This window comes from Galleria mellonella, unplaced genomic scaffold, assembly GCF_026898425.1.
Source record: "Galleria mellonella isolate WM207_F2 unplaced genomic scaffold, CSIRO_AGI_GalMel_v1 utg213, whole genome shotgun sequence".
Classification (NCBI taxonomy): Eukaryota; Metazoa; Arthropoda; class Insecta; order Lepidoptera; family Pyralidae; genus Galleria; species Galleria mellonella.
The window spans coordinates 3937818-3961887 of NW_026442039.1; the positions used below are offsets into that span (position 1 = coordinate 3937818).

Below are 24070 nucleotides of genomic sequence, written 5' to 3' on the forward strand. Positions count from 1 at the left end.
GCTGCCGGCCTTTTAAAAAGAATATGCTCTTATATATCTACAGACAACGATTACCACTTCCCATTAGATTTGATTGCTAAAATGAAATCATATGTTCTAGACCTTAAATACTTTACACTTAAAACACTTTTTCTTTATTAAAATTATTATACATTTATAAGTGAAATAAATTAATTTCAAACACACAGATAATTTTTTACTGATTGATTTTTACTGTTACGCTAATCTGGGAATAACGTTTTAAAAATGATCATTTAAGGGATATAGCGCCTTAAGAAGTCAAAACTACTTCTGCATGACCAAGACTGTAATTGTGACATACAAAATAGACATTACATATGATGCTATTTGACAGTTATGTTAGAATTGATTGTACAGTGTACTACAAATGAAAAATCATTACGTTTGCGGTGGTCATGATGATGGTTTAACGACAAGTCATTGAAGTAATATTATTTTATATTTAACATTCTTATTTGTACAAACTACAACGCCTACTTTCTATTTGCTGCATTCACGTCTTTGTTCATGTAGAATTATTTAATACACAAAATGTTTCAGTATTACTCATATACTGTGACGCCCACAAGTACACATTCTTGAAGACAGAAACACGAATTGGTTTGAAATACCTATAACTTTTGTACAAAGCACAAACCTCTAGTAAAACTGTATGAGATAATCTATGCGCAATAACTTTTTTAGGAATAAAAAAAAAAGAAAAAAATGCATTCAACCAGTAATAATTGGTCAAGTAAAGAAACCGCTAGTTGCAATGACACCACCGCATACAACCCCGTTGGAACGTCGCAGAACACATAATTTGCCTGCCATGTGGACTGCGACTGTGACCGGACCGGATCATTCCGTTACAGATACAAACTAACTGTTCCCAAATGGACCGATCACCGTACCTCTAAGTAATAGGTATTAGGCACATCACGTTTAACCATATAAGTGTTTCTATCAGGCATGCAATTTGCTTCAATGCGAGGAGTCGTGTTTCCTTATTTCTGAGTAAAGTACCTGCTATAAGACTTATGGTTATAATGCATGCGTAATGCGTATATATTGCATGATTTGCAACAAAAAAAAATGGCAATGGATGAGATGTCAAGAGTGGTTAAGGCCATAAAAGTACTAAAGGAAAACTACTATTATAAAAATCAAATGAATGATTTCTTATCTCATTCATTTTTCAGATGTGTTTCAATTCGTACACTATACAACTTGCTATACCTATTACTAAATCAACCTAATGTAGTACAGAAGTAAAATACATTAATACCTTAGTCCTTAGGACTGACAAAACATTAGTATCATATTCGTATCAAAAAAAAAAAACCATTTGTCTATCACCTTTTCCATTCTCACCACATATCTGATCGTATAATTTCCTGTAAATATAAATCATCAAAAGTCCTAAAACACATGTAAAACGACTCCTGTGTTGTGATCTCTTTATTACCTGTAAAAATGATACTCCTCCCAGAACATGCATTTCCAGTAACAGTATCAAATAACGAAACTGGAATATGCGACAAATGTGACAATTAATGACATGGTAAATGAGTATTTTTTCGAAATGTTAAAAAAATAATGTTCTCTTGCACTTACTTATACGGAGTCTCGCCGCCCATATCTAATAGCGAAGATGAGGCTTCCAAATATTAAAAGAACTCGACTATCCAAAAATAAAAAAGAAGTACCATGTGTGGGAGCATACGAGTATTATGTGAAGCCCTCGGTGTTGTTTTGTCTATAGAAGACGGTTACTAGTTTCCATTGATTTAGGCGTCGACTTATTTACAATTGTAAGTCGTATAAAAAGAAATAAGCTATATCAGAATCAAATACCTTAGCATCGAAACGTGTGAGCATCTATAACATTTTTTGTCATGTCCCGTGCCGATTCTATTTAGCAGTCAACAAATTTAATTTCATTATTTCCGTTTTCCCGCCAAAATAAATGTCATTATAATCACACAGCACAGGAAAAAGTTTCATACAGCCATATCAATACCCAGACAACAAAGTTCGAAAGTTGAAAGGGGGACGCGCGTCGCGCTTGAACAGACGACACTGTGAGCTGCACAGCACAGGTGAGAGCAAAATAACCTTGATACGACCGATGAAAGCGCCCGGAACGATCGGCGAGATGCCAATTAAACGGAATACGAATAGATGCCAAGGAGAAATTCATGGAGCAAAGTCGAACGTGATTTGTATGTTTAATACTAAATAAAAAGGTTTTATGTTTTGTTTCCGGTACATCTGAAATGTAATTAGATGACATTGATTTCGACCTTAAAATGTAGGTGACGATTGTTTTGGTCAAGCGTGTCGTGAATTCTTGAACATCTTTAGTTTTAATCTAAGATTGTACGTATTTAGCTACGTACTATTTAATTTATCTAAAAACTTAACAATTTATTTTGTATTTAATTAAATAATGAATTATTGATTAATATCATTTAAATTTATGTATACAAGCACACACACAACACATTATACAATACCTACGTAGGTATCTATAAAAGGAGGCTCGATGATCCTTGACATTACACGCTCTGTGGGCAATTATACCTCAACTTCCTAGTCAATGATTTCATTCACAATACACGAAATAGCAAAAAATATAAATGTAATATTAACTGCGGTTATTAAATCAGTTTCTTTAAAACAATATTATTTTATAATTAAATTAAATTTTTGAAATTTAATTGTTAAATTCAACCAATTGTTTATATAAAATTGAAATATATGAATATTCATATAAACATATATTTATAATTTTGTTTTTCTTAAATAGATACTTTATAAAATACTTCATGTAAAGCCATTTAGTCATAGATCGAGGACAATGCCTGCAACATATAGCCTATTTTGATTTCTGTAGTGATTTAGTAGCCAAACATTACAAAATTTCTGTCCAGCAAAAAGTCAGGCTGTTGGCGAGTAATTTAGCTACTAAACATATGTGAACAATATATTAGAAGTCAGAGTTACGAATGCGCCATTAAATGTGACGTAGAATAAGTACCCATGTAATAAGTGTTTATTAAATTGCAGAAACAATAGCATCTCAATTTACATACAACATTAAACCTAGTGAAGTGGATATGTATTCACCCAATGAAAAGCTTCAAGATCATCAGCCAAGTGACACTTAGTATTCGACTGTCATGGTAGTTGCAGAAAACCACAGGTTTTTTTATACCACTGAGGTGGCAAACAAGCATACGGCCCACCTGATGGTAAACGGTTACCGTAGCCTATGAACACCTGCAATACCAGAGGTATTACGCATGTGTTGCCGATCCTGAAGAAACCTCTTTACTCCCCTTGTGTGTAATAAATTGCCTAAAACAGGTACATTTTGCTTCGTAAACTAAAAAACACTATTTCCTTATCAAAAACTGAAGTACGTGTATTTAAAAAATATATAACAAGTGTCATTTAGAATGATGTGAAAATTATAACGATACCCCAAACATCCAAATTTGTTCAGACATTTAGAAGTCGTGGTGGAATAATTAAACTCGCATATGTAAACCTTGGACGCACACTCCTATTTTGACCAATCGTTTAAAAAGAGCTTAAACTCGCTACATTATATTTTAATTTAAAAACATTACTTGTAGAGTTTATTAAGTTACATTTAAATTCCACGCCCACTTTGTATACTTTCGAAATAAAAGAAAGTAAAATGTATTCAAATCATAATAAATATTATACTTATTAATAAATTATTTGGTGGACGGATCTAATGATGTGAAATCGTTTTCTTAATCAATCATACTAACACAGATTGTATGAGACCATAATCGACAATAAGAAAATGCCAAGTTTTGATCTGTTCGTAATACAAACATGTCATACACATTGTATTGATTTATATAAATGATATTTTAATTATTGATTTAACTTCTACGCACATAACTAAAATACACATGGCGTACTTAACACAAAGGTGTTCTTTATTAGTTAACTGAGAGACGAATAAGGAAGTACCTGCCTAAGTTGGAAGATATTATTTTTATTATAAACTAGCGACCCGTCCCGGCTTCGCACGGATTCAATACTGAACCCACACTTATCCCTAAGAGATAGACATATACCATCGCGGACTTTTTTGTTGACCTTTTAAAGGTGTACAATACTGTAGTATATTATTATGATTTGTCTCATGGGATTCAGCCAGCGTTTGCAATATAAGCGCAAAAAAAAAATATTTACGACATCACATTAGAAACCTCAATCAATGTTTCTCTACAATATTATGCATGTGTTATACTTATAAACCTTCCTCTTTAATAACTCTATCTATTAATAAAACCGCTTTAAAATCCGTATATGTATATAATGGCTATTTGTGATGGATAGAATCTGAAATAACTCAAACGATTTTAAAAATGAAAGTTACATTATTGGCGAGTAACATAGACTATATATTACGAGTATTTTGGAAAATTTCATCCAGCTATATGCTAGCTAGCTATAAAGCCAGGATAGCTAGTAAACCAATGAAAAGCAAACAAAATAATAATATATTGTGTATCAAAATTAAAGAATTATATTATACTATATTGGAAGATTAACTCGCTGCGATACTGTAAAAAATTTTTAGTTCTTGTATTGAATAGAATGTTATTGGTCTTTTTATATAATTATAAATATAAACATGCTGTATCTTGCGATTTTACCCGCGTAAATTGATATGAAAAGTACCTCTAATTTACACACTGCAATGTGTAAATTTACAGTGAGACCCACAATAAGCAACAAATCTCATTCAAATCTATGTAAATCCTCAATAAGCTTTTACAGACTTTCATATTCATAAAAATAATGTCCTTGTTGTTAAACAAAGGATTTTTTTTTATCGCAAAAATTAATAACTCTACACAATTTACTTCCAAAGGGTTTTAATATGGGCATAGATAAACAAGACTACTTTGAGAAATTCAACTCAGATATGCAGTAGGTTTAACAGTCTTGGTATCAGTGGCCCACAAAAATACGTGGAATAATGTGACACCAACGCGAAAGTATCATCACATCAGAATTCAATGGATAAAGTAAAGGGGACAATGATGTCACCCATCGGCTTTTCAAAGCATATAATCAATTTATTTCTACATAGGAAATATTTAAAAATAAATATACTTTTGAACACGAAAGTGGCAAGCAAGCAGCCTATTTGATAGTAAACGTCACTAGAGCCTACAACACTAGGGGACGCCTGCAACACTAGTGGTGTCACTCACGTGTGTAAGTGCACGTTTTTGAAAGACTCTATACTGTCGTATCTGGGGAAAAACTCGGCTACTACTAAATTACTACCAAAGGTAGTTTAGATATTTTATGCTATTTTGTTATTTCGTGTCTAAAGCATTTCCATTAAATAATCAAGGAAGTTTTATTTACCAGTGCAACTAAATTGAAGAGTAGGATTACTTTACGATACTTGTAAAATTCAAAATGGCGGCCATGAAAAATATATCGATGTTTCCTCCCGTGTTTGTTCCATATAAATTTTGTAGTTTTTTTTTTTAGAATTAATATCTTATAGTTTTTATTTTTTATTATTTATTTGGTCAAAATTTATTATTCTTATTAACAATAATTTATTTATTCAAAAGTTGCATATCAAGTATAAAGGAAAATGGCATTGTACACAATGGATTGTTTTGAAATTCTTTGTTCATAACTGAATACTTTTGCAATAATAACAATTACATACTTAGGTAATTTTGATTCGTTTAAATAAAATTATAGTCAGCAAAGTTATGCTAGTTAAAATTGTGTAATAATAAATCGTCTATGTATTTTTTTTACAAAATTATACAGAATTTAATTTTGTTAAATAAATTTAATTGAATACCTGTCATTTCACATATAAATAAATAGTCATATTCATAAGTGATTGCGGAATGTCCAAATATCTTTATATATTTCTGGTGAACAATATTTTTTGAAATAGTCGGGACTGTGTTTTACATAGAACACAATATCTAACGATTGACTCATATACATACCTTATAGTAATAACAAAAAATTTGCTTAATATATTATTTCAATCATTTTCATATTTAAGAAGTCTTAGTAAGGTCAATAGATACAAAAATAAAAAATTTATGCCTAAAGAGGCATATTTTAAATACAAAAATATGCCTCTTTAGGGCCTTGTTCTCTTAACAATATTGCAAAGTTTGCAGTTCAACTGTGCTTAAGGAAAACAATTGTTTACACTCTATAGAACAATAAAATCGCCTCTATTATTACCTATTACATAAAAGCTAGCCCAAAACACGTACAAAAGATTAACTATTGTGGCACGAGATAAAGAGATCACGCTTATCTAATGTTCGGGTAATAATTTCCTAGCAATCTTATAGTGGTAACGGTGGTCGTCTAACGGATGTGCCAGCCTTGAGTCCGCATTGATTTTATCCGATGATAACAGCAGATTTCTATTCGCTTTCGAAAGCAATCGTCTTAACAACGAAATAAATATGTAAGTACATGGCTTTTAATTCTAATTTTTATCGGAAAAGTCCATACGTCCACTTTACATTAGCACAAGTCGTCTATCATATCCTCCCCATAAGGGGAGTTTTGCCAGTAGTTGCCCCGCTTGGCAGGCAGGTTGGCAACCGCAGTGAAACTTTTACAGATGTTTTAAGAGGAACGCTGCTGTCTACCATTAAGTTTCCTTAGTTGTCTCTAACAACACCCACGGGAATGGAAGGGGTGGCCTATTCTATTCTAGGACCACACGGGGTCCCGGCATAAGTTGTTTATGTTCTGTACAAAATAGCTTGAAACGCAGCATGTTTAAAATTCTAGGTTTAAAAATATATCATCACGACTGTAATCCTGTATAAGATAGTCAAAGATATTTGTTACTCTTCAAAATAACATTTGAGAGACCCATAATTCACCGAGCATATTTAAATCAAACATAGCAGGAGGCGATTCTACCGTAATGAATAGTTTCAGAGATAATGTAGATATATTTTCCATAGATTTTTATTTAATAATAATTAAATTAAAAATAAAATAATATTCATGCATCTTTTCATAACATCATTCCAACAACCATTACTTCAGGTTTCAGGTTTTCTCGAAATTTGTCCTGAAACAGTCGTAATTAATTTTATAAATGTGCATGTACAGGGGAAATGGGATTGCTAGTAATGGAGACTACCAACCCCGTTGCTCGCAATGTACCCAATCAGGGCGACCTCCTCGCTGACCCCATTGGAAACCATCGCGCTTAATTCCAGATGTATTTTAACATGATGGATTAACTGACCTGCCTCTTTATACTCATTTATCATCTCTTACTGGTACCCCTCCAACATTTATTGTAGGCGCAGGCGGATTACCAGTCTATTACCATTCATTAACAACATGTACATGTAAAATGGGTAATTTTTAACCCGCTTGTTTGTCAGTGGTGATAAACAAAGGATAGAAATTAATCTAGTGTCAATGTCAATCACCCTTCAATCTAAAACACAACTGCTTCACGGCAGAAACACGTATGAGACAGAGGTACCTAGACCTAAACAGGCAACTTTTAGAGAGAGAGAGATTGTTAGTAGTGCGGACTACCAGTCTTATTGCTAGCAATATACCCCATCAGGTCGACCACCACTTGGTCCCCCCTGGAAACCATCGTACCTGCTCTTTTATTTTCATTTATAATCCCTCACTGGTGCCCCGTGGATGTACACCGGTAGCGCAAGTGGGGTTACCATTCCATTATCATTCATTAAAAAAACAGGCAACTTTTGTACAAAGTCTCTCTCTGGTAAACAATAATATGAATCAGAAATTAATCTAACAAATCTACGAAATACATACATAGGATAGTGTCATGTTAAATCAGGTTAAATCAATTTTACGTCGACACTAATCCACGCTGTAGCGCTGCCTACTTAGATAAAAACGAAACAATGGTGTCCGTTCCATTCGGGTGACGGTCTTGCGTAGCATTTAGGAACTATCCTGGTTGCAACATGCACATACTAACTGATAACATTCTGGTTTACAATTTAAAATGTTGCTAGTGCAAAAAAATTGCGAATTTAAACGCGAAAAAACGCAATACGGAAATAAATCTTACGCAAAAACAATGGATAAAATTGATTCAGAATGAATGAAGATATCATATCATAAAACTAATAATAATACAATAGTAAAAGTTAAAAAATAAGGGCTTGAAATTAAAGTAATATTAATTGGTTATCTATAAGTAAAAAACGCTATTTTCCTAAATTCACGGTGAATATATTTTAAAATTAAAATTTAAGTATCCAGTAAAACTTAACCCTACCAGGTTTTGTATTTTTTGTACCCTAACAAGTACCTACCTACAGTGTAACTTGACAAACTACGTCAAAGTACGTCAAAACTTGGTCAAAACAGATTTTTTGTTTGTAAATGAGAAAACGTGAAATCGATAGATTACAACAGTAATGAGGTTGTAACAATCTATGGTTTCGTAAACTGGTGTTCACCATCAACCCCACAGATGAGCGAAACACCATTGGATTTAGGTTACTGGCGATTCAGTTATTGGTATCTGTTTGATAGACCTATATGGATTTCTTGTTATCTAATCCTCTATAGAGGGGGAAAGGAATTATTAGCAATAGAGTTTGACAGCCCTGATGCTAGCAATATGCCCTATTATGGTCGACCTCCACGTGGTTCCCCCTGGAAACCATCGTGAACAATTCTTGTTGAATTCGTCCCAATAGGCTAACTGGCCTGCAACATCCTGACCTATCATCCTTCACTGGTGCCCCGCCAGTGTATACCGATAGTGCGGGCAGAGTTACCGTTCCATTATCCTCCACTAAAAAAAATCCTGTATGGAGTAAAACTAAGGAACTATGATTGCATTTCAACAACGTTTTTGTTACATAGGTTTCATGATTTAATGTTTATAGTTCACTAGCTGCATCCGGCGGCTTCGCCCGCGTGAACCTGACGTGAGAATGAAAGGGCAGGTCAGTTAGAAAATCGTGATGAATACGCATTCAGCCCGACGATTTCCAGGAGGACTACGAGAAGGTCGACCTGATAGGATATATTGTTAGTGATGGAGTTGGTGGCCAGCATTACTAACGATCCCTTCCCCTCAAACGCATAAAGAGTATTATCGGCGACACAGTATACTTTGTTATGTCCATGATATTATTCGTGTCTATAGGCGATGGTTACCACTTTTCATCAGATGAGTCGTCAATTTATTTGCCATTCTAAGTAGCATAAAAATATATATATACAATAAATAATATACTAAATTCTCAGAAATAGCAACAAATGAGGAATATCATTATGTCTCAGTGCATTCTAAGATGTCTCGACTGTGAATCATTACTATATGCAACGTTCTTTTCATAAAGTAAATCATCGACTTCTAATTGTAATTTTTTATAAAAATGGACCCAGTCCGAAGTTGATAGAACTGTATATTATCTGCACTGCAAATATGTTTATGGTCCTAACAGTACACGAATGTTAATAAATGATATCGAATTACTTAACCATCTTGATGGCCCATTGTTCGATCGCAACTGTGAGAAGGTGGTTCGTAAACGGACAGACGGACCTTGTAAATTGTGAGAAATGTAAATCGGAATGTATTCCCGCTATGTTGATGTGAGGTCGCTATCCCATTGAAAGTAATGAAGAACAATTTTTAACTGAATTTTTAAAGAAACAATGCAGTTGTTGGATATTTGGACTATAACCTAGTTAAAAAACACCTAAATGAGCCATATTAAACAGAGGATTTCGTATATAGACACCAATGAGGGCTATACTCATACAAGGGTATTTTTTATATAACTTAGAACATAGATTTACAACTTAGAATACCTAAAGATGTCAAATAAGTTGACTAATAGAATATAACAACCAACATCTATAGACAAGAACAGCACTATTGGTGCATAAAGTACCTATTATTCTTAATCTATGTAGAAAAAACTGTGTAAAGAATAAAACTGCATTACAGTTAGAGTATTTCACAGCTGTATAATTAATAGATTTGTCTTTCTCATTTCAATAATTATTATGGTAACATTTTGGTTTTATTGGACAGACAGTAATTACTAATATTATAAATGAGAAAATGAGTTTGATTATTGTTACCTTTAACGTTTAAATTACTCAACTAATCGTCGGTAAATATTTTATAGGTACACGTATTATTTAGGACAAAGAAATACTTCGTTTACAAGATCGGGATAAAAATACGTCTAATGAACGAAGTCCCGGATGAAAAGTACCTTAAAAATATTATAATATTAACAAACCATTGTGGCGAGAATAGTACAGTCACTTAAATGTATTAATGATAACTAGCCCACTTAAACCGTAATGAAGCGAATGAAATAAATTGTAAAAAATAAGTTGCATTGTTGGTTTCTAAGTCATCAAGTCGTGACCTTAATGTCTCTATTATAATCAATTTTGGGCCATTTAACAGTTTTTTGTTACGTCTCATGGCTATGTGTTGATTGCAAATTGCTTTATGTTATTTAGGTAGAATTAGAAAAATATAAAATAATATTATTTGTATTGCAAAATATATGTTTTTATTTAATACTAACTGAATGGGCAAACGTTGTTTTGTACCCTATGGTTTTGTTTAAACCATAGGGTACAAAACAACGTTTACCTGTCTAGTTTTTTTTATAAAAGCTATCCTGTTTTTTGGAGCAAATAATACATATTTATACAATTTAATTTAAAATTTGTTGAGCAGTTTCGTAGATTGGCGTGAACGAATATCGCGCCAATGTATAATATATGAAAAAAATATTTTCAAAGTAGGCCTTTTAAAAGCAGACCAAAAAAAATTACATAATAAATACCGTTTAAAAATATTAAAAATGTTAAAATATCATTCCTTTGAACTGTTATGGTAAGATTTATTACGAACAAAACGTTAGGCTCCATTTACTTGACCGATTTCGGTATGAACAAAAACACGAAATTGAGTCCGAAACTTCATTTCATAGTAGACCCTGCACTCATAATTTAAACGTAGTTATACACGCTTAATTTAATTTGTCATTAAGAAGGAACAAGTTGTGATAGTAAGTTGTTAAGAGGTCTTATAGAAAACAATAAAACTGGACGACTAAACATTTTTTGTTAATTTATCAACGGTAAATAAAAATTCCCGTAAAGTATACATAAACATTTACGGTAGGTAAACGCACCTATAGGTAATAGGTAATTTATATGTAATACAAACGACATATCAACTAATTATGTTTAACATAATACATTTTACATAATAAAGTCATTATTTAAAGAGATCAATAACATAAATAAATCCAGAACTAGCTGGTTATCTCAACAAAATAATATATGTGACATGTTTACTCATCAAATAAAATATAATTGAATTCCATAGTTGTTTTCGTGTTCTATAATTGACTATTGAACCAGAAAACTTGTTCCGTTTCGACAAAACACAGACTATCAAGTTACACAATAATATGGGAGAGTCATATTGAAGTTGGGTTTCCTGTTTATTTTAGAACACGTTTTGAAGTTAAAAAAACAATTAATTATTAATAAATATTTTCTAATATATAAACGTAAATACACTATGCTCATGACACTGACTTCTAAATATAGAACAGTCTCAAGTTGACGGCTATCTGATAATTCTTCTTGCAATTTATAAAAAAATCAATATATCTGTAATGATTGAAGCTGCCGTTTTTGTTAGTATTGCAAAAAACTGCTTATTATGAAACAAAATCCATATATAAGCTCTATACTACTGCGTTCTTTGAATATTTTAAATCTAATATGTCTACAAACCAATTATTGTTACCGACAACCGATGGCGATGAAAGGTTTTTTAGTGGCGATTCAATACGGGCAATGTAGACGACCACTACTAGACGGGGGAAAGGGATTGTTAGTAATGGAGACTGAGAATCCCATTGCTATTTCTATTGCTATTTGCTATTATTCCCATTGAATATACCCAGCCAGGTCGACCTCCTCACGGTTCTCCCTGGAAACTATCATGGTTAATTCCTTGTGAATTCGTCATGATGGGCTAACTGGCCTGTTTTCGTTCTCATTCATTACCCTTCACTGTTGCTCCGCCAGCGTATTCCGTTAGCGCAGGCGGGGTTACCATTCCATTTTCACCCATTAGACCACTACTAGATGGAGTGACATTCTCAAATGCATTGCGGGGAATCAGTAGACGCCGGCAGCTCAGGACCGTTCCTTATGACAATTTATGGAGGAGGCCTATGTTCATCAGTGGACAAACAAGGGCTGAGATGATAATGATGATGATGATATCTATAAAGTAGCTATTTTTGCGGAGTAAAACGTAACTAAACCGTTCGAAATCATTTCTTTAAACAACCAACTAACAGGTACGAATGACGTAATGATGCCATCATCTGAATACTCGTCTTAGGTCATAGCATTTTAAACTTTTAGTTTTTTTTTTCTTTACTTTTTTTATTTAAATCTTCAGATCGTGTCTTTTGCAATATGTTAGTCAGCTTCAAAGCTGCAATAACTGCCTCATTGATTTACGTATAATCAAGTACAGAATTCAATTGTTGGCTAGACCAGTTTAGGAAATCAACTTACTTTGAGCTCAGACCTGAGTGTTTTGGGTTCACTTCAGTCCTGTCGTGACCATGAGCTGGTGCAATCCACGTCGAAACGTCGACTATAAAGAAGCAGGTATGTAGGTACTATTTACCTGTAAAGGTTTTTATAACGCATTAAATCTCGAATATGTATTAAAAAATATGTGTTAACAACGCGATAGTTTAAAATTAACTAATATATTCCAAGTGTTAATTTGTTATTTTATTCTTTTATTTTTATTAATATGTCAATATATCTTTCAATAGAAACAGCGTTTCATTTTTATTAGTTCACAATATCATAATATAACATGGGCGAAGTCACAGGTAAATGCTAGTTTTTAAATTAATACAACCTTTGATGTTTTATTTATTGAATTATTTACAGACTACGCGAGATGTATTATGCGACCCCCATAATGAAAAATACTAAAATCCATGCTAACAATGGTGTTACGCAAGTTTACATCATTGGTTAGGACACTGTCGCCTTCACGCATATTGGTTGTAGGACATAAATGTGGGGCCACGAAATAAACGAATCATTACTAATATTATAAATGTGAAAGTTTGTTTGTTCTTTTGTTGCCACTTTATAGAGCCTTAATAGCTTAATCACTATGAAATTAAGTATACACTTACTATATATATATATATATATATATATATATATATATATATATATATATATATATATATATATATATATATATATATGGAATAGAGAATGATACAGTATACATATCTCGGTTCCGCAAACGAAGTCATGGGTAAAAGCTAGTATGTAATAAGTTTGATTGTAAAAAAAGTATTGTAGTTTTATTTTAATAACCTTAAAACAAATCTCATCAATCGTATCTAATATGAAATAAATTAAATGTGTATTGTAGTCAATGATTGAATATTAAGGATACATTAAATCATCAAATAATTTATGTGTGTGTGGATGTGTGTGTGTGTGTGTGCGTGCGTGCGTGCGTTCGTGCGTGCGTGCGTGCGTGCGTGCGTGCGTGTGTGTGTGTGTATTGCAAGCTTTCATAACTATGGTAATCGTCTACCATCAAACGAGTCGAATGCTCGTTTGTCACAATAGTAATATAAAATTTTAATAATATCCTTATCCCTACTGTAAATGTGAAAGTAAGTTTATTTGTTATCTCTTGGCGTCTTAGCGATCAATCAATCGTCACTAAATTTAGCACACACGTATTTAGATAGTATGTATTTGTCATGCAGAAGGATATAAGCTACTTTTTATCTCTGTCACGAGGACAAAATCGCACATACTCAAGTTTATTATGAATTTATAATTAACATATATAGTTAAATTTAAATATGACTTTAAGCCTCTCTCTTTTGAATTTAATATTAGATAATATGAGACATTACTATTCTGAGAAACTATTATGCATTTATATTATGTATAATATATGTATTACTTATTTTGCATACGTATACATTATTAGTTGTCATTTTCTTTACCTATTCTTATCATTAAATACCGCGTTCGTGATTTACTCTTCATCGGTAGAAAATGCTACTAATATGAAGTCTGCCTTTTCTACCTTATTTCATTTAGGTCAATAAAGTTATTCAAATTAAATAATGATTATATTATATTTAGGGAAGTGATCGCTTATTTAGTGGCCTCACATTATGCTGAAAAGTAATAATTGCGCGTGACGTTCCCTTGGCGTGTGCTTGGAGTTGAATATTGATGTCAGAAACCTTGTTAAGTCGGAACAACGTTATGTAAACTTCTCTTTGACTAGAAATTTGTTAAAGGTTGCCTGGTTGACAAAATAGATAGACATACTCTCTATTGTTTCCTCCAAAAGATTATAAAACTAAACTTATTTTAGATACAAACAATTGCAAGAAATGATGGAACATAGAAAACAATGGATACAGAATAAAAAAAAATAGACACACTACTATAACGATATCACTTGTAGAAAATTATATTTTTTTTATGCAACTTAGAATGGTAAATAAGCTGACGGCCCACCTGATGGAAAGTGGTAACCGTCGTCTACAGACATGAGCAGTACCATGGATATAACAGTGTATACTGTTTCACCCATGATACCCCCCATGCGTTGCCATTCCTGAGGACTCAGGTGTTATTCCTCTGCACCCTGTAAATTCACTGCCATATCCTAATCTTCAAACCGAAACACAGCCATGTAAACACAACTGCTTCATGGTAGAAACACGAATGGGACAGAGGTACCCAAGCAAACGACTTTTATACAAAGTCTCCCTCTGGTTATTGTATTATATTTTGTTAATGCTTAGGTAACTTAATAATTTGCTAATGAAATTAGTGTCTATAATAAATGTATGAATTAATGAATATACTTTATTTGCATTATACAATATAGGAAATAAGCAAGACAATTAATAAATGTAACGATACAGTTGTATAAGTACAGTAAAGCGATCTTATTTCTGAAAGCAATCTTTTCAAGACAACCCAACCAAATAAACAATACAATATAAACAACCCAAACAAAAACAAGAATAATTTGTAAGAATTTAGTGTAAAAAGATATAAATACTCATTAAGTGGCTGCGATATTTATTTATAAATCTCAATATTTATATTAAAAACATAATTCTCAATTAAATTTAAATAACTAATTCCATTTGGGAAATTTTTAAACGAATTACAAGCACTTGTAATCCTGAAATATGGCGCGTTTGTTTTATATAAAAAAATATAAATCAGTCAAAGTTATCTTTGTCTGACCACTTTGTGACCTATTTTTATATCCCACCTTGAAGTAGATATATGACCTAAGTCATGTATACACATATAAAAAATCATATAAAATTATGTTTACAATGACTCTATTGTAGATACATTTATTGTAAATATCATAAAATCATGATATCATAATGTTTGTGTCTTGACAGTGTTATAAATTACTACCGCATACTACATAACAGAGATATAAATTATAAATTTTATAATTAGCATTTTTTTTTTTACAACACAGGGGCAAACGAGCATACGGCTCACCTAATGGTAAGTGACTACCGGCGCTCATGATCACCCACAACACTAACACGTATCGGTTCGGAAATACTGCTGCTGGAAATTGATTCCAAAGAGTGGTTGTGCGTGGAAGAAAGTGCCTTGAAAAACGCACGGTGGAAGACCGCCACTCGTCCAAATGGTTGACATGTTTACGCTAAGCATCTACTTCGTAAACCAATAGTGATTTTTAAGAGGGTGAAAATGAATTAAGTGTCATCTCCGCTCGCGCTGTCGGTATACGCTGGCGGGGCACCAGTGAGTGTTAATAAGTGAAGAAAAAAGCAGGTAAATAGGTCATTCGTAACGAATTCAACAAGACTTGACTACGATGGTTTTTAGAGGTAACGCGTGGAGGTTAACCTGCTAGCTTATATTGCTAGCAATAGGATTTTTAGACCATACTCACAATCTCTTTTTCCCCGTGCAGGGGGTGTTGCCATTCTATTTATCATCACAGTTTTCAATTTTTTTTTAATGGATATTAATGGAATAGTTACCCCGTCTATGCTAACAGTATATATATATTGGCAGAGCACTAGTGAAGGATAATAGATGATGATGAAGCAGACTATTTGACCCATTGTGACGAATTCAACAATAAATAAATCACAATGGTTTCCAGGGGAAACCGCGCGAAGAAACTCGATCTGATAGAGCATATTGCTAGCAATGGAATTGCCAATCTACACCACTAACAGACCCTTTTCCCTCTAAGGTTGACTTGAAGAAATCCTTTTAATAAGTTCGCCTGTGTGCAATTTTTATAACCTATTATCTACATTATAAGTGAATGTATAATATATATATATATATATATATATATATATATATATATATATATATATATATATATATATATATATATATATATATATATATATAAACCATAATATCAATAAAATATCAGTTTCTGTAATGTTTCTTATTTATTTATTTAGCTAGTTAGTACTTAAGTAAACGTTGAAAGTCAGATAGTATCGCACTAAACAAAATGTTTATTTATTATAATCTCACGAACTTAGCACGACCGCTAGATCACGACTATTCGCGCCACACGCATGTCTAACGACAGTCATTTCTTCCATACTTTTACTCAATAACTAAAATGACACATACTCGTATTTCATTGTAAATGCTTAAGTACTTATCTTAAGGCTTGTTTTTTTTTACACAACTCCCCAAAAAAGGTGTGTAATGTATTCAGAATTCATGTACGTGTATTCGTATTTTTTTAAATCCACTGTAACTTTTAAATACCTAAAGAGATATGGATGTATGAGATATCGTTAGTTTTAAGAGTTTTTTTTTTATGAAATGATAATGGAATGGTAACTCCGTTTGCGCTACCGATTTACGCTGGCGGGGCACCAGTGAGGAATGATAGGTGAGGATAAAAGTAGGTTAGTTAGCCTATCGTGATACATTCCACAAAAATTTACCACAATGGTTTCAATGGAGAACCGCGTGGAGGTCGCCCTGATAAGGTATATTGCTAGTAATGGAGCTGGTAAGTCTCCATTACTAACAATCCCTTCCCCCTAGTTTTAAGGGTAATATATAGCAATATCTATACATTATAGTTACAGTATCTATACATATACCAGAAGGAGACTTTGTACAAAAGTCGATTGCTTGGGTATCTCTGTCTCATTCGTGTTTCTATGCAGTTGCATATGCAGAAGCAGTTGTGTTTGCATGGCTGTGTTTCAGTTTGAAGGGTGGGATATGGCGTGAATTTACAGGGTACAGAAGAATAACACCTAAGTCCTCAGGAATGTCAACGCATGGGGAGTATTATGGGCGAAACAGTATACTCTGTTATGTCCATGGTACTGCTCATGTCTATATTATCTATCTATATATTGACCCAACAACAGATAAATTACATATGGGTTATTCAATATATGATATCGACAAGAACAACCCGCCCGTAATGAATATAGATATCCGATTGATATGGACGATATCGCAATGGATTGTTATCAATGTCTAAAACAACTCAATAAATAGATATCGGATATTACCCATCCCTAGTTAGAATCCTTACATTGTACCAAATATGACTAACTGTAATATTGTTTTAATCTGTTTCTTTATAAAAGAATTTATCAAGAAACCCCATGCTTAGCAATGGGAAATTTTGATGTTTATTACTCAATCAAGCTTGACCAGCTCAACTGATTTGAATGTAATGTAATTACACATATAGAATACATACTGTATTAATATATAAACCGCTTTTAATCTTAATTAATAAATAAACAGGTAGTCAGTAATAAAATCTCAAATCCATTTAACTTCTAGGATTTTGAAAGTGTACATAACGCAAGCGATGTTATCTTAATAGTTCTTAACGCCAATTTATAACAGGTAATACTATGAAATACTATCATATAAATTCCTAAATGGAGTTGAATTGAAATAAAAAATAGCTTAGGTATTGCGAAGACGCGTTACAAATCGCGGGCATAGCTACCCATATGCTATGCACTTTTGCGCAACGTAATGAGGTAGGTAGTGACTGTACCATGCTATGATGACATAGCATCTACACAGTGAATATTCATAATATGACTATTGATTCTGAGGTTCTGATGAACCACCCATTCGTCATTCATCACCACTCTGTCAATTTGGTATCACGCTGTGTTACGTTCGACTCAATAATACATCTAAATTATTTGCTGCATTGTTTCTAATCGCAAATAACTATTTTTTTTCATTTAAATAATGATTAAATAGATTACTATATATACTGAGTTATAAACTGAATATATATGTCTTTGTAAATATATGTCTAAGAATCTAATTTACCAATTAGAAGATTGACACATTGCATAGACATATATTTTTAGAGGCATAAGTATATACCAATTCTTACAAAAACTGTATGACAAAATTCAAAATTATACTAAAACTCTCAAAAAAAATACTGAGCATACTTTTAACTTCGTTTTTTTTTTTTAATTTGACTAATATGCAACAGATAAAGTATCTAATTACGATAAACATAAACATTTAAAATAATTTTAAAACAAATTTAAAACAAGAAAAATATTTCTGTATGTATTGGCGTAATTAGGACCTTTTTGATATAAATAAATTATTTAAAATATTGTACAACCTTCAATTTTTTTATCATCATACGTTGATTTAGAACTTAAAAAATCCTAAATGTTTCATCGAGACTCCACTCAACCATTAAATATTTTAATTCCTGAGGTAACGCTTCTTAATACTAAAATATTTTTTAATTATTTAAATATAAGCATAATTCAATGCAATATAAGTAATTCCAGTAATTTTAATATGTATTAATATAATAGTACTTAAATATTACCATAGTAACTGTCCATAAAGTTGGAATTATTACACAATGCACTGTATAATATCGCTTAATATGTATATAACACTGTTACTTTGGCAAACTGTTCCCACTAACGGTCATTGTCATGCGGCTAACAAGAATAATGATATTTTATTTCCCGTTTGGCCCAAGTCCGCATAACCTGTGTGGCACAGTTCACAAAGTGAATATATGACCACAAAAGCACAAAGTTCAATGCTCCAACAACTTCTCGAGACAAGGTGAAGAGCCGCAAATATTTTCCACGGTGTGATCATAAAATGATATCCCTCTCTAAAACTATAAGCCTAATTTAAAATAATACAGCCGTTCATGTTCAGTTTGAGGTTTAAGGCGACAAATCGCAAATATTTACTTCAGAAATCTTAATTTTTCTCAATAACAACAAAACATTTTGGGACTGATATTTATATACTTTATTTATCATGTCCTTAACATTAATTTACCCATTGCTTAACATAATTGATAAAACTTCATAATAGAGAAAAAAAATCGTAATCTGCTCTTTTAAAACAGATGTTTACATTTTAAAAGGAAACGAAATTGATTTAAGACTCAAAAATTTCTACATATTACATATTCTACACATTATTTTTATATAATAATCTTGAAGGGTGGGATATGGCGTGAATTTACTGGGTACAGAGGAATAACACCTGAGTCCTCAGGAATGACAACGCATGGGGGGTATCATGGGCGAAACAGTATACTCTGTTATGTCCATGGCACTGCTCATGTCTATAGGCGACGGTTATCACTTTCCATTAGGTGGGCTGTCAGCTTGTTTGCCATTCTAAGTTGTATAAAAAAAAAACAAAAAATCTATAGTTTTTAATATAAACAAGACATACTGATACGCCTTAGATAGAGAATGCGTATCTTTCATTTCACAACTACTTATGATTGCGTTATATTTGAGTATAATAATTGTAGTAGAAAATATGATAGATACCAATCAATTCAATCAATCATTGTGATATTTATTCACTAGCTGTATTTCTCAATTCTACCCACTTAAATCAGGGTATAAGGTATCTATGTGCTAAGTTAGGATTTAATCTCCTAATAGATTAAATCCTAACTTAGCACATAGATAATAGTTTTTGCGTGAAAGTGTAACAAACATCCAACTGTCCATCGTTACAAACTTTCGCATTTATTATATTAACAGGATAATATAATGTAAATACGTACCAAGACATTATGATATGAACAAAGTCATAATGATATTATAGATTTTCTTCATTTATTGCATTAGTCGTAAATTACTTTATGCAATTAATTACTTCGTAGTTTCTCTAATCAAAGTCAAGTATGAAAATGAAAACTTGAGAAATTGAAACAACTATCAATCGCATCACTATTTTTTTTTATACAACTTATAATTGCAAACAAGCTGACGGCCCACCTGATGGAAAGTGGTAACCGTCGCCTATAGACATGAGCAGTATCATGGACATAACAGAGTATACTGTTTCGCCCATGATACCCCCCATGCGTTGCCATTCCTGAGGACTCAGGTGTTATTCCTTTGTACCCAGTAAATTCACGCCATATCCCACCCTTCAAACCGAAACACAGCCATGCAAACACAACTGCTTCACGGTTGAAACACGAATGGGACAGAGGTACCCAAGCAATCGACTTTTGTACAAAGTCTCCCTCTCACTAGCAAGTGAAACTATCCTTCTTAGGCTTATTTAATAAGAATAACAATATCGATTGCTATAATAAAAAATATATTAAAAATCTTTTTAGAACATTATATATATGGTAAAACAACGTTTGCCGGGTCAGCTAGTATATATTATATATATAAGAAATTAATAGATTTTTGATTTATATAAGCGATATCGAAATGGGAGATGCTCTTTTTTCGCTATCAATATTCACAAGAACACAATATATAGATATCGATGCAGTGCCGATATTATGTATACCTATTCCTGGGAGATAATCTTAGAATAATAGCATTGCGGATTTTATACCCGCAAAGCCATTATTCTAAAAATTTGAATATATTTTTCGATATATTTGTAGTCATGTGGAAGGATACGTCGATTGTTACGTTCACCACAACGGCAACAGCCGGTAAATGCCTCCCTATCTGGAATTATCGTTGTGAATATATATTTCTTTTTATTTTCACAACATAATACCTATTTTAATTAAACACAGCTCAAAAATACAACAGGCAGTTATAATAAACGCCGTGTACTGAGGTCAATCACATTTAATTAGGTTTTATAATCAAGACCCGCGATGGTGTAAACAGACCGTAGAATAAGTTAGTAGAACAAAAATGTCTGAATTTAAATTGACACTAATTATCTGTTTCCTCTTCAAGGTCAAAGACAAAACGGATAACAAAAAATTTGGTGATTTCCCAAGTTAATAGAAATAAATAAGCTTTTTCTGTTTTAAATGAATTTAATTTAAATTAAGTTAATCTGGATTCTACCTAGAAAAATTAATTTTATTAATTTTTAAATTAAAAAACATATAGAATGGGTATTTGGCTATATACAAAACAATGATATTAAAAATAAGATGTCTGTGGTAACAAATGGGACTGTATAGAATGGGGAATTATATATCGGAGGCCAGTTACAAAATAATTACAAAGATTACCCAAAAAGAAATAGGTTAGACATAAATCTTTGTTTTCATTTACAAGTAGATGACTGTAAATAGCAAAAAACAACTGCCGGACACTGATAGAAGTGTAACCGTCGCCTATAGATAAAAAAACAGGACTGTGAGCCCCACAAAATATGCTATAATACTCATGTCATATCTCATACGTTGTCATTTCTATATTCCTATTTGTACAATATGTATAATTTCGTTGCCGAGATGGGCCCAAATGACTGCAACATAATTTTTACCGATACAGTTATTGATGAATCAAATTGTTTTTATTATTGATTTTTCTCAAATTATAATAATAGTTATAATTATAATAATAATTATAATAGGCAAAATGCTGGGCCACCTTCTACGACATGACGATTTTTTAAGAGCATAGTAGAAGGAAAAATAGAGGGCAAAAGAGGAAAAGGAAGACCGAGGAATAACTACATGGGACAGATAAAAGAAACACTAGGTATCATGTCGTATAGGGAGATCAAGGATATGGCCTGGGATAGAGCTGGCTGGAAGAAGATGCATGAATTAGTTGCAAGACAGAAGGAAACTCTTAAATTAAAAAAAGATAATAAATTCTTCAATTCTAATTCTTCCTGAAGAATATTACTCGTATATCTATATTTCCCGTAACTTGTTATTGGAACAATAGGAATAATAAATATTACAAAGCAAGTATATGAAATAGATAGAATTTAATGGTCGAGGGATGAGCAGCAGCATTCCCCTTAAAACATTACTAAAAATCTAACTACGTTGTCAACCCCCCTGCCAAGCGACTATTGGCAAAACCCCCCTTATGGAGAAGACCTATATTTAGCAATAGATAGTAAACAGTTTATATGACAACCTGAAATAAATACTTATCAGATGAAGATTTTTTCTATTTAGTAAATCGCAAAAATAACTATAAATTAGCATTGTTTCAATTAATATTATAAAGAGGAAAAATTTGAGTTATTGTTAATAATGGATGATTCAAATAATCTTAACCGACTTTAAAAAATAATACATTAGATTATTATTTTTATTCTCAAACCCGTGCAAAATCAGAGCGGATACCTAGTACAGTATATTCCACATTCCAGCGCGAGTTATTTATTTGAATTGCTTGGTAGCAAATCGTTATATGAGTCACAGTACCAGGGTGGGATTTCTCTCAAAGGTCACGGCATGGTCGGCGATTTGGCATCGCATTGATCGGTCGCTGGCTTCGCAGGCTGACTCATCAGGAGCCGGACCTAGAGTTCGTTTACATTCATTGTTTCGAACATTTTTAAACTTTAATGTTTTAGAAATTTCAACAGAATGTTTTCTTGGAAGTAACTGTTATTCTTAAAGTAGTTTAATATTAAATTAAGTAACTACTTACATTCAATGAGTTTTTAAATGGATTACTTATTAATGATGTTCTTATTTTTGTTCTATTCTTATTAATATTCTAAATATAAAAATAAAATTGTTTCCATTATGTAATGTAACGTACAATCGTCATGAAACTTAGTAGGTATTAACGTAGTGTTTGCGATGTTCCATACACTCGCCTATTAGGAGACTACATTATCCTATCCAAATAAATATTAGTAGACAAAGTCACGTGGAATAAATAAAGACATAATATAAGTATACATATAATAAATGCCTTGTACATAGAATGGGCCACCGCTCTCTTTCCCGTGAGTGTCGTAAGAGGCAATTAAAGGAACTTAATGGTCAAGGGATAAGCTGCTGCATCCTTCTTGAAATATCAACAAAGCCTAACTACGATTGCCACCAATAGAAGGAGGCCTGTATTCAGCAGCGGCTAATTAACAGCTGATATAGTAATTTTTTTATTATTTCAGCCGTTAACTGTCCACTGCTGGACGTGAGCCTTCCTCATAAGGGGAGTTTTGCTAATAGTTGCCACGCTTTGCGGTCTGATTGGCAACTGCAGTTATGCTTTTAGAGATGTTTTAAGAGGGACGCTGCTGCCCAACTCTCGTCCTCAGTCGTCCTTAGTCGCTTCCTACGACACCCACGGGAAAGGTAGGGGCGGTCCATTATATGCCGGGACACATACGGTAATATAGTATGGTATATAATAAATCGAAAGCAAACAAAGTTTATTATAGGTAGACTTATTCAATAAAGAAAGTATCGACATGCATCCAGTTTCACTATCGATAATTGACATTTTCTTTAGTCTTGTTTTATATTTATGAATTATTAATTAACTGTTAATTAACAGTGTTTTAAATTTTTATAATTTGTTGCCTATATTTCAATGTTATGGTCTCCAACGAGACGTTAACATCATAATTTATTGCTTCTTTTTAGATAGACACATAAATATTGTAACAAGAATTA

The 24070-nt window shown here is 32.4% G+C and overlaps 1 protein-coding gene across 2 annotated transcripts in view; it reads right to left on the reverse strand.

Annotated features, from left to right (window-relative positions):
* Positions 1–24070, reverse strand: part of LOC113511619 (ATP-binding cassette sub-family G member 8) — a 73766-nt gene that overhangs the window by 47404 nt on the left and 2292 nt on the right. The window contains exon 2 of one of the 2 annotated variants that reach the window (XM_031913428.2): positions 12664–12778. The exons of the other annotated variant lie outside the window; for it this stretch is intronic. The gene's annotated coding sequence lies outside the window, so the exon portion shown is untranslated. The remainder of the gene's footprint in view (positions 1–12663; positions 12779–24070) is intronic. 2 annotated transcript variants of the gene reach the window in all.